Source organism: Haemaphysalis longicornis, unplaced genomic scaffold (genome assembly GCF_048455015.1).
Source record: "Haemaphysalis longicornis isolate Haplotype H1 unplaced genomic scaffold, Haemaphysalis longicornis Haplotype H1 scaffold_26, whole genome shotgun sequence".
Lineage (NCBI taxonomy): Eukaryota > Metazoa > Arthropoda > Arachnida > Ixodida > Ixodidae > Haemaphysalis > Haemaphysalis longicornis.
Window position 1 is genome coordinate 886,708 of NW_027526319.1, and position 10,973 is coordinate 897,680.

Consider the following 10,973-nt stretch of genomic DNA (forward strand, 5'->3'; position numbering starts at 1 on the left):
CACCTCGCATGCTGTTGGATGATCTTTCATAAAAAGGGAGTAACTGTAAAGGCAGTTCCTGTTACAGTTACTGCGTAAAAAAGTAACAGTGTTACTGTTACAAGTTCCTCTAACTTAAAAGTAACTAGTTACAGTTACAAGTAACTGCAAAAATTACGCCCACCTCCCCTCGCGGGAACCCTGGTGTGATGCGACGCTGAGGGGGGTTCAAGCGCAAGCGGAGAGCAACCGTCGACCAAAAGGCCGCCGGAGAGCGGCACACCGGTTATATGCGCAGCGCGCCCGAAGGAGAGGAGACCGCGGAGAGAGAGAGCACTGCACATGCGCAGCACCGCGCGCAGCGCCGCCCACCGGCGGAGTGAAAGCGCGCTGGGCTGCACACCCGCAGATGTTGAGAGAGAGTGTTCGCTCTCACCTGGGCACGCGCCGGCGCCAGTGCGTCTGCCGCGGCTATGACGCAACACAATCCACTTTAATCCAATCCAATCTAATCCAAGCCAAAACAAGCCAATCCAATCGAATCCAATCCAATGCCCCTCGCTAGAGAGTGTTCGCTATCGGAGAGGAGGGGGCGTGAGCGGAGGAGAGTGCGGACGCCGACGACGACGAAGACGGACGCACGCAGGAAGGAACGGGCCGCCGTCAAGAGATGCTCTCATCGTCGCATCTAAAAGGTAACTAGTTACCGGTAACGCGTTATTAGTATGGCACAAGACTGAGATAAACCACCCAGCTCTACAGTCTTTTTCAAGCATGACTCCCCATCCGGTATCCCTATCCTCTGATGGCAGCTCTTCTGAGATGGAGACTGCTATTTCTTAGTCCAAATCCAGAAACATGAGGACTCGCGCTATTAGGCATGTAAAAATAGATAATGGGCTCAAATCAAAAACGAGAAAAGATCATGTCTCGGTCTTCTCCTTCTGGGGCATTTTTGAAACAGGCAGTCGCTTCTGCAGAGCTTGAGTCGCCGTAGGGCGGATTTTGTTTCTGGAGATAAACTTCCTTCGTGTGATCTTTGCATCTCGAATACTGACCTTTCCGATCAAGTCTCCAAGATCTCCCCGGATACTATTTTTTCTGTTTCGAGAAACACGGCCATCTCTCTAAAAATCTGTCGCCGTCCTCATCTCGGTGCAGGTCGTCTATTTCTTTTACGTTGTCTTCAAGTGAATACGAAATTTTAGAAGTAGACCTCTGTCTTCCCTTCACTGTGATTAATGCATATTTCCCACCTGGTTGCAACGAAACCATTATATGCTACTCTTGCCTCATGTACACACCTTGGCGTCTTTGCGGAGTATTTTAAGCGGGTTATTTTCACCACGTATATTGGGGACCCCGCGCGGATGAATATCAAGGGAATGGGTTGTTAAGGGAATGGGTTGTGGACTATATTCTTTAATGCCGCAACTCCGGTACGACAACTTGCGTTAGGAGCCAATCACGTTAGGTCGTGGGCTTGACTCGATCTACTCTTGCAACGGAGTGGGAAATGATTTCTGATCCAACAAATAGTGAGAACGTTACTGTGTTCTTCGAATTGTTATGCCCCGTGCGAACCCCGAACCACAAAGTCCACTCATTTGTAAGTATGACTGGCTTTGGTAAACAATTGCATACTGATATTTCTTCAATGGCCGTAGTTGGCGAAGCGCGTTTGGATACGGGGGTTTTAATTAAATCCATTTAGCGCTGCATCAGTGCAATTGAAATATACAGCCTCGCCGGCTAGGCATGGTCCGTGCAGTCTCTGGTGGTACTGAGTGCACGCGAGAGTTCAAACGCAACGGCGTTGCTCGAAACAGGATGCTTCGCAGCCACGTGCGTCGAGAATCGGAGTAGCTTTGAGTTCATTCTCCCCATTTTAGATGCGACGCTGAGAGCATCTCTTGTCGGCGGCCCTGTCCTTCCTGCGTGCGTCCGTCATCGTCGTCGTCGTCGGCGGCGGCGTCCGCACTCTCCCCCGCTCACCCCTCTCCTCTCCGATAGCGAACACTCTCTCGCGAGGGACATTGGATTGGCTTGGCTTGGCTTGGCTTGGATTTGGATTGGATTGGATTGAAGTGGATTGTGTTGAATTGTGTTGCGACATAGCCGCGGCAGACGCACTGGCGCCTGCGCGTGCCCAGGTGAGAGCGAACACACTCTCTCAACATCTGCGGCTGTGCGGCCCAGCGTGCTCTCACTCCGCCGGTGGGCGACGCTGCGCGCGGTGCTGCGTATGTGCAGTACTCTCTCTCACCGCGGTCTCCTCTCCTTCGGGCGCGCGGCGCATATAACCGGTGTGCCGCTCTCCGGCGGCCTTTCGGTCGACGGTTGCTCTCCGCTTGCGCTTGAACCCCCCTCAGCGTCGCATCACACCAGGGTTCCCGCGAGAGGAGGTGGGCGTAATTTTTTAAACAAACTTTCGCTAACTGTTTTTCCCCCACTATAAGACCCACAAAGTGCCCTTCTTAAATTGTTACGCAGTTGGAAAGTGGCCCCTTACGGCCAAGCGTTAATTTTTTCATCGATTCCCCGGATGAAACCCTACACCTTCTAGCAAAATCGCTCAAGGATTGAGCTTGCGTTTTACATAGACGGTGCCATCCATCGTTACGGGATATAGGGGGGTTAAATTTGAAAAAAAGTCACTCTGAATGAACTCTAGGAGGACCCGCCGTGGTGGCTCAGTGGCTAAGGCGTTGCGCTGCTGAGCACGAGGTCGCGGGTTCGATTCCCGGCCGCGGCGGCCGCTTTTCTGATGGAGGCGAAAAGCAAAAACGCCCGTGTGTACGAGATTTCGGCGCACGATAAAGATCCCCAGGTGGTCAAAATTAATCCGGAGCCCTCCACTACGGCGCGCCTCATCGCCTGCGTTGCGTCGGCGCGTTAAACCCCACAATCAAATCGAACTCGAGGAGGAATTGCGCCGTTCCCCGATGTGGCTCCAGGACATGATGGCATTACAGTCAATATGCTGAAACTTATGTTCGGTGAATTCACCGCCACTCTACTAAGTTTGGTAACCACTCCTTACGGCATTCGTGGGTCGCACCTGAGTTGCGGCTGGCTAAAATTGGTCTCCTCAAAAAACGAGGCTTGGGATTCCAGATATTTTTAGACCCATCGCACCAAAGTGAAGTTTGGTAAAATTGGTAGAAAGAATTTTACTCAACGGATATGAAAACGTCATTGGATGCCAGAACATGAGCTCAAAAGAGATATGGTTCACGCCGGGATGTTCAATATGGTCTGCCCCCATTCATTTGGAAAGCCGCATTCTGTTGGCACGCTTACGAAAATGCAATCGCCGTGCTGCAGCACGGTGATGGTCACCCTGGAAGTTGCCGAAACTTACGATAGCGTTGAGTAGTAAGCGTTACCCTTTCCCAGGCTACATCATCTGATTGATTAGTCATTTTCTGTCTACGGACTTTTTTTGTTCGCAGCAAGGCCTGCCCTCTCCGGCATACCGTCAATCCAGAGGTGTTGTGTTCCCCAGGGCTCTGATTTGTCTACCGTGCTTTTTAACATTTTCATGAGCTCCATGCACACAAATCCGGACGTTCAGTTGTACGTTTACGCTAACGACATTGCTTTTTGTCGTCTCAGCCAGAAATCCACCCGCTGTACCCATGTCTGCAGTCCTATTTATGCGACTTAGAAGCTTGGGTGAATGGTCAGTTCTTGGCTACGCGTGCACTCCTTGTTTTTGCGGTGGATAGCGCAGTCTCCATTTCTTTGGCGTACACAGATATATTACGTTACTACTATAAGGGAGCTTGGGCTGTCTTGGTCTTCAGCAGCCTATGTCACACGAAATTTGGTGTGCGCCGTGACACCATATTAAATTAATGATTTACAGAATGTACGTCCGGCCAGTTTGGAATGGGCCCTTGTCGTGAAGCCCGCAAGTACAAACTTCGGCCGCTGCAAATGCTGGAGCGGCAAGTGGTTCTCAGTTGGGGGCCCGCAAGGGCATTTCAGTGGTCCGTTAAGCCCTCCCCTAAACATTTCCTCCCCCATTCTTTTCTCATTTTTGCCAAACACTGCTCGCACTGAAAAATGGTGGCTTCGCTGCGTGACTCGTACGTTTAATTCCTTCGCATACCGCCTGTTTAAAGGGGGTCATGAAGACACAATACAACCTTGTTAAATTTGAGAGAAGTGGCTTTTGTTGACTGACTCAGCTCCATTGCAGCCACGAAATACGCTTATTTAACCGAAAAGCGAAACAAATATCAGGAAACTTTCAAATTTTGCGACACAGTGACGTAATATGGGAGAATAAAACAATTATTATCAGTATTTTGACGGCACGTTCGCGTTCGAGTGATATCATTAAACGGAACTAGAAGCCCAGCTACAGTGGACCAGTCATGTTCCTTGGCTGCGGCTTATATGTCGGCGGCCGCCAATCACACTTGTAAGCAAGATTCCGTGACGTCACAGACAATCGCCGGAAAATGGCTGGAATTTCTGTTGCGGGGAAAAGCGGCCCGCTCGATGCGCGCCTGGGCGTGTTTTCGACGTCAGTGCACCTTGCGATACCAGTGATTACGTGGAGGGGAGCAGCACATTCGCTCGTTGCGGAGCTTTGCGTCCTCTAGTACTTTCGGTATTGCAATGGCTCGGCGACGAGCGCAGCCGCTCACTGGTGAAGAACGAAGACGCGGAAACGCCACGCGACAGCGATGGCGAAAAAACAACTGAAACAGGCACTACGTGTCGCTGCTAATATACTCTGACGGAGCCAATGAAAAGAAAACGCTGTTTTGAATTGGCTTAACTCACAATTATGTTTCCTCATTTCAGTTCCGTCTATAGTTCTCCGAGAAGCTTCCAGAGATCCAAAAACATTGCCTCCGATGGTGACTTATTCGCCTTTTTGTGCTGGTCTATGGTAGCGTTTCGGCTTCGCAACTGCGTTTTTTTTTTCGTTTTTACAGTTCTTTCGCGGTTTTTATTTATTTAAACCGAAAACATCAGCGTATGACAAAACAAAAACAACTGGAGACTTTTACCAAACTCTCGCGAATCCTTTACACAACCTCGGATGAGTTTCTGCGTGATTTTTTAAAATAAAATATGCCCTTAAAAGCCGGCATGCAGACTCACGACAGAAAAGCGACATTTGTAGCTCCATTCTCTAAACGTCCTCTGTCGCTCTTTTGCCGAATAATTAATTGTTTTGGATTGTGGTCGACTCGGTCCACTTTTTCTACGCAACGAGAAATAACGGCGTTATTATTTTAACATAAATAATTTCAATCAGATACTTTTTGAAAGGAGTAACCATAACAGAGACACTGTTCTTTTGGGTAACTAACACTCGGATTTTACTGATAACGTTCCCTTGGCTAGTATCAGTTGACGGACGGTCTTCAATTAGGAGTAGCACGTTGTACGGGCCGATTCAGGGGCTGGCGACGAAAACACGTTAATCAGCCCCTACGTCCTGGATTGGGTATATGCCGGGTCAGCAACTCAATCATAACAGCTCAGAGTAGGCACGGGACAAAGCGACCCCAGTCGCTGCCGTGCTCATCCATTACATGGTGAAGCACCGCCTTGAAGGCACCATTCCACCTCTCTACAATTTCATTGTGTGAGGATGATCTGGTGTCGCGAAGCGCACACTCACGCTCAACCTCTCAATGAGTTCCGAAGTCAACTTGGCGGTGAAGTTGGTGCCTTGGTCGCTACGTATTAACTGCGGTGTGCCACATCGCGAAAAAAAACATTGATCAAACCCTACAATGTGGCCTTCGCTGTTAACAACCTTAGCGGTATCACCCCCGCCCACTCCGTGAAGAGGTCGACCAATCTTAGTGCGTATTTATGACCCCACGGTGAACCTGGCTCGAGCGGCCTTATGCAATTCAGGTATACCACTTCGAATGGTGTACCCGGTCTCAAAAGTGGCGGCACTGGAACTCGGTTCGTCACGAGCTTGCGAGAATGAACCTGGCAGCCGTGACAAGCTTGGCTGAGCTTCCGGACATCCGAAACTACAGAAGTGGCCGGCACACACGGACAATCATGCACTAATCTCAGCCCTTCGACACGCCGAGGTTTTGGGACCATGAGCTGTAAACAAGTTTTGCACTTTGACACATCCTTGTGGTAGAGCAGCGCTTCTTGAATGATCATGCCATGCGTCCCCGTTTTGACGCCAGGCCTCCGCGAGAGGCTCGTCTTTCCCTTGCTCCGCCTAGAGCTCATTTAGTGGCTCTAGGTCCGCTGTTTCGGGGAGGAAGCGCTCGATCTCACCAGGACCGCTCCCCCGGCTCGTCAGCCGCTCACCATAAACGGCTAACAAAATATTACCTGGGAGCATTTTAACCACGTCTATTCTCTTCTCCCTAGAGAAGACAAGCGTTGCAGGGGGTGGCAGAAAGTTAGATGGGCAGATGAGATCAAGAAGTTTGCGGTGATAAATTGGTCGCAGTTAGCACAGTACCGGGGTAATTTGAGAATAATGGGAAATAAATGGAAATGATGATGATGGTGACGATCCTCTTCTCAATAATTCTGGACACCGGTTCTTTGGGAGTTGTTTCCTCCTCAGAAGTCGTAGGAAGGATAATTGCACTAGGCCTGTAGCTTTGCCCGTCTGCTGGCCGCTGAAAAGTGGGCTTGTACAAAGCCGCATGCGCCTCTGAGCCGCCGCTTGACGCTGTTGTGCCAACGGTACTGCTTAATCCTCCACTTTCCAAATGGATCTCGCAGACCGACCCCGATGCAAGTGAGCCCACGCCATCTCTAATTCGCACGCCTTCAGCAACTTCCTGCCTCATCTGCTCCGCTACCATTTCTTCCCATATCGCACCGGTTCTTTTAGCTCGGTGGCCGTATCCAGGGCATTCGCACACAGATTTTCAAAAACATCGGGTGTGGCTACTGCATCCCCCACCAGGGCCAAGTTCTCCGGTCACCGCACGGAGCACCCGCATCCGCTCACTGGCGCTTCCCATTGCATCGGGGAGCCCCAGATGCATATACATAAGATTTGCCGTGACTGATTTGCCGAAAGCACACGTGAGCGGCACCTTCGCGCTATTCTGCCCCAAAACTTCGGTAGGTACGTCGCCAACTTTGATGACAGCGATGTCAGCACCCGAGTCAAAACGAGCTGTCCATATTTTGACCCTTTTAGGTGCAATGTCCACATTTGTGGACGCCAAGGTCACACCTCCGTATCTAGAGCTGAAGTTTTCACGCGCAAACAGGGGTCCCTCAATCTCTACATGTTGTGCCAAGAACCCGTGGCGCCTTTTGTTGCGCTACTTGAAAATAAAATCGTAAACTATATAAAGTAAAAAATTGCACGTCCACTTTTTATGTCGGGTCACGTCAAAGGCTCTTATTTTTGTTTTTTGCGTCGTACCTTTCAAGCGAGGATGAAATTTTGCATTTCTCAGTAACAGCTAAGATATCTAGCATGCAATTGATCAAGATTTTGGCAATAGGCAACTATTTAGAATGACTGAAAGGCAGGGCACAATTTTGCGTCCACAATTGTGGACGTTGCGCCTCAGTGCCTCCTTTTTAAAAGCCTGCTATTTCGCTGTTTCTCAGTTCCACCAGCAGCGAATGATGTTTAAGCGGATTAGTTTTGTTTCCTGAACTTCGAGATCAAATAGTTAAAAGATAATACAAACACCGCGTATATTATCCGATCATGTTTCATTCCGAGTCTCCACTATAGCTGCTGAGTACGATACCACTGCGCTATCTCGGCACGTTGGTGGGCGTAGAACAAAAGTCGTTGTTTATCCTTTCTTAGAGGCACATAACCACTTGAGGGACAGGCTGGAAATCCGGAGCTTCGAGTGGGTGATGTGACCGCCTTACAAAAACCACAAAACTACGCATTGTCGTTCAATGAAAACCCAAATACATGCAAAATTATATGTGGTCTCGTGAACGTATATTGTGGGAAAGTATCACCGCTGTAACAAATAAACAAGACGGAAACACACGACAGCGCGCGTCAGGGAAATTGTTTTGTCGGTGCTTCGGCGCTTCGCTCCCACGTATTACCACCAACTCATCAACACCTTCATTTTTCAGCCGTTAATCATCCTGACCCGACAATATTGAAAATGCGCCCGCAGCCATTCTGAGGCAAGGAAGCATGTGACGCAGCTGATAGCTCATCGCAAACGCTTCCTGCCAAGACGGGGAAGTCACCGAAAATGCACAGACGAGAATATGACTCCTCTGCAAATGAGACATCACGGATGTTGTCGGAGAGCTGATTGAGATGTTGGCTTCGCAAGCAACGAACCAACTTCCGCAGATAGTTCGGCTGCGCATCCCGCAGATGTTTGATGGTTGCGTGTATGTAGCAATGCTGGAGGTTCCGGTTCCGCCACGTGATGTTGGCGATTAAGATTGGGATGACGTTCGTCGGACGCCACGCTCATGTTGACCAAGAAAGACAAGAAACCCTGTCGATGTATATTCGTCTTGTTTTGCATGCGCATGAGGACAAAATTGATATAGAAGCAACTTTTCTTAAGGGGGCGTTTCGGTAACCTTAATAATGCTGTAATCATTCTGGACCAATTTCAGCCAATTAGGGATGTGTACATGGCAGGCCCATCGCACAAAAAGAAATAAGAGCCACAAACAAGGAATTATAACGGGAATTACTTGTGGGTAACCGAAACCACGTAATAGGCGTTGTGAACCGGAATTTTACAGCACCACTCAAGAGATGACTGAGATGGATTCAAATAAATTAAATCTGCTTGTGCAGAACGTCATAGTGACGGAGACGCTGGCGTCAAAATTTTTGATCAGTTGATTAGGGCTGCAAAGGCGATAAGGCGCTGCGTAGGGGAGGGTACCAGATTAAGTTTGACCACCTGAAGATCTTTTACGTGCAGCAAAATCTCCAAGACACGGGCGTTTTCACTTTTCGCCTCCATCAGAAAGCGGGCACCGCTGCCCGGATACGAACCCACGTCCTTGAGCTCAGCAGTACAACGCCTTAGCCACTGAGTCACCGTAGAGGGTTTGGCGTCAAGATAGACTGTGCTAGACGTTGTACTGGCCACTAATACATGAACCGAAAATGTTGTGGCTGAGGGCCTAATGTACGTGTACACCTTTAGTATTCAAAACAGAATTCTTGGGTTAGTTCTGAATCTCTGCGGTATAACAGTACCGGTCTTACGTTTACGATGAGCCACATTTGAGTATCCAGTCTTGATGACGGTCCTGTTACTTCTGCCTTCGGGAATGCTAGGTGGAGGTGTTTACACTCCACCGGTGGTCTCCCTGGGGTCAAGTTGGCCTTGCCTGCGGAAGGGGCATATAGGTCAGGTCAGGAAAAAGTGGGTCCCTAAAATGTGGAACGCTTCACGATTTTGCGTGTCATCCTTGCGCAGGGGCCATGCTAATCTTCTCTGTATCGTTCCAATTTTAGTATATGTACTTTGGAAGTACAGCCAGTATTGAGGAGTAGCGACAAGTGGCCCAACGAGACGCCCGCGGCTGAAGCGGTCTCTAAGACGCAAGTTACATAAAGTCCAATGTAAACGATTGTTACATATTGTGGAGGAGTGATGCGAAGCGGATATATCTGGTTCTCCTCGAGCCTCTTCGAAGCACCCACGGCCTAACGTGCGAGTACCAATTTCCCTGAAGTCGCCTAACTTTGCCCTCACTGTGACGCAAATATTTCAGCAAGCCAGTATTGAGGAGTAGCGACAAGTGGCCCGACGACACGCCCGCGGCTGAAGCGCTTTTCTAAGACGCAAGTTACACCTCATCATATTTCTATCTCGTAAAGTCCAATGTAAACGATTGTTACATATTGTGGAGGAGTGATGCGAAGCGGATGTATCTAGTTCTCCTCGAGCCTCTTCCAAGTACCCACGGCCTAATGTGCGAGTACCGATTTCCCAGAAGTCGCCTAACTTTGCCCTCACTGTGACGCAAATATTTCAGCAAGCCAGTATTGAGGAGTAGCGACAAGTGGCCCAACGACACGCCCGCGGCTGAAGCGCTTTTCTAAGACGCAAGTTACACCTCATCATTTCAGCAAGCCAGTATTGAGGAGTAGCGACAGGTGGCCGAACGACACGATCGCGGCTCAAGCGCTTTCTAAGACGCAAGTAACACCTCATATTCTTCTAACGTACAAGTAATACCTCATATTAACTCTATATCTGATAAAGTCCAATGTAAACGATGGTTACATCTTGTGGAGGAGCTATGCGAAGCGGATATATCCAGTTCTCCTCGAGCCTCTTCGAAGCACCCATAGCCCGGGAACTGATCGGATCTTCCGTTTTTTTTTTTTTTTTTCAGCAAGCCAGTATTGAGGAGTAGCGACAAGTGGCCCAACGACACGCCCGCGGCTGAAGCGCTTTCTAAGACGCAAGTTACACCTCCGAATGTTACATATTGTGGAGGAGTGATGCGAAGCGGATATATCTAGTTCTCCTCGAGCCTCTTCCAAGCACCCATACCCTAACGTGCGAGTACCGATTTTTCCCAGAAGTCGCCTAACTTTTCCCTCACTGTGACGCAAATATTTCAGCAAGCCAGTATTGAGGAGTAGCGACAAGTGGCCCAACGACACGCCCGCGGCTGAAGCGCCTTCTAAGGCGCAAGTTACGCCTCATATCCGGATATATCTATTTCTCCTATTTCTCCTCGAGCCTCTTCCAAGCACCCACGGCCTAACGTGCGAGTACCGATTTTTCCCAGAAGTCGCCTAACTTTGCCCTCACTGTGACGCAAATATTTCAGCAAGCCAGTATTGAGGAGTAGCGACAAGTGGCCCAACGACACGCCCGCGGCTGAAGCGCCTTCTAAGGCGCAAGTTACGCCTCATATCCATGTAGTAGACAATTCCATTAGGTAAGCTTTCGTGAAACACCTAACTTCGTGAAACGCCTCTCATATTAACTCTATATCTGATAAAGTCCAATGTAAACGATTGTTACATCTTGTGGAGGAGCGTTGCG

The 10,973-nt window shown here is 49.3% G+C and overlaps 1 non-coding gene across 1 annotated transcript; it reads right to left on the bottom strand.

The window, feature by feature from the left end:
• Positions 1 to 9,341: 9,341 nt before the first annotated feature.
• On the bottom strand, positions 9,342 to 9,444 carry LOC144172836 (U6 spliceosomal RNA). The gene has a single exon (XR_013323118.1). It is a non-coding gene; the product is annotated as a U6 spliceosomal RNA (small nuclear RNA).
• Positions 9,445 to 10,973: the final 1,529 nt, after the last annotated feature.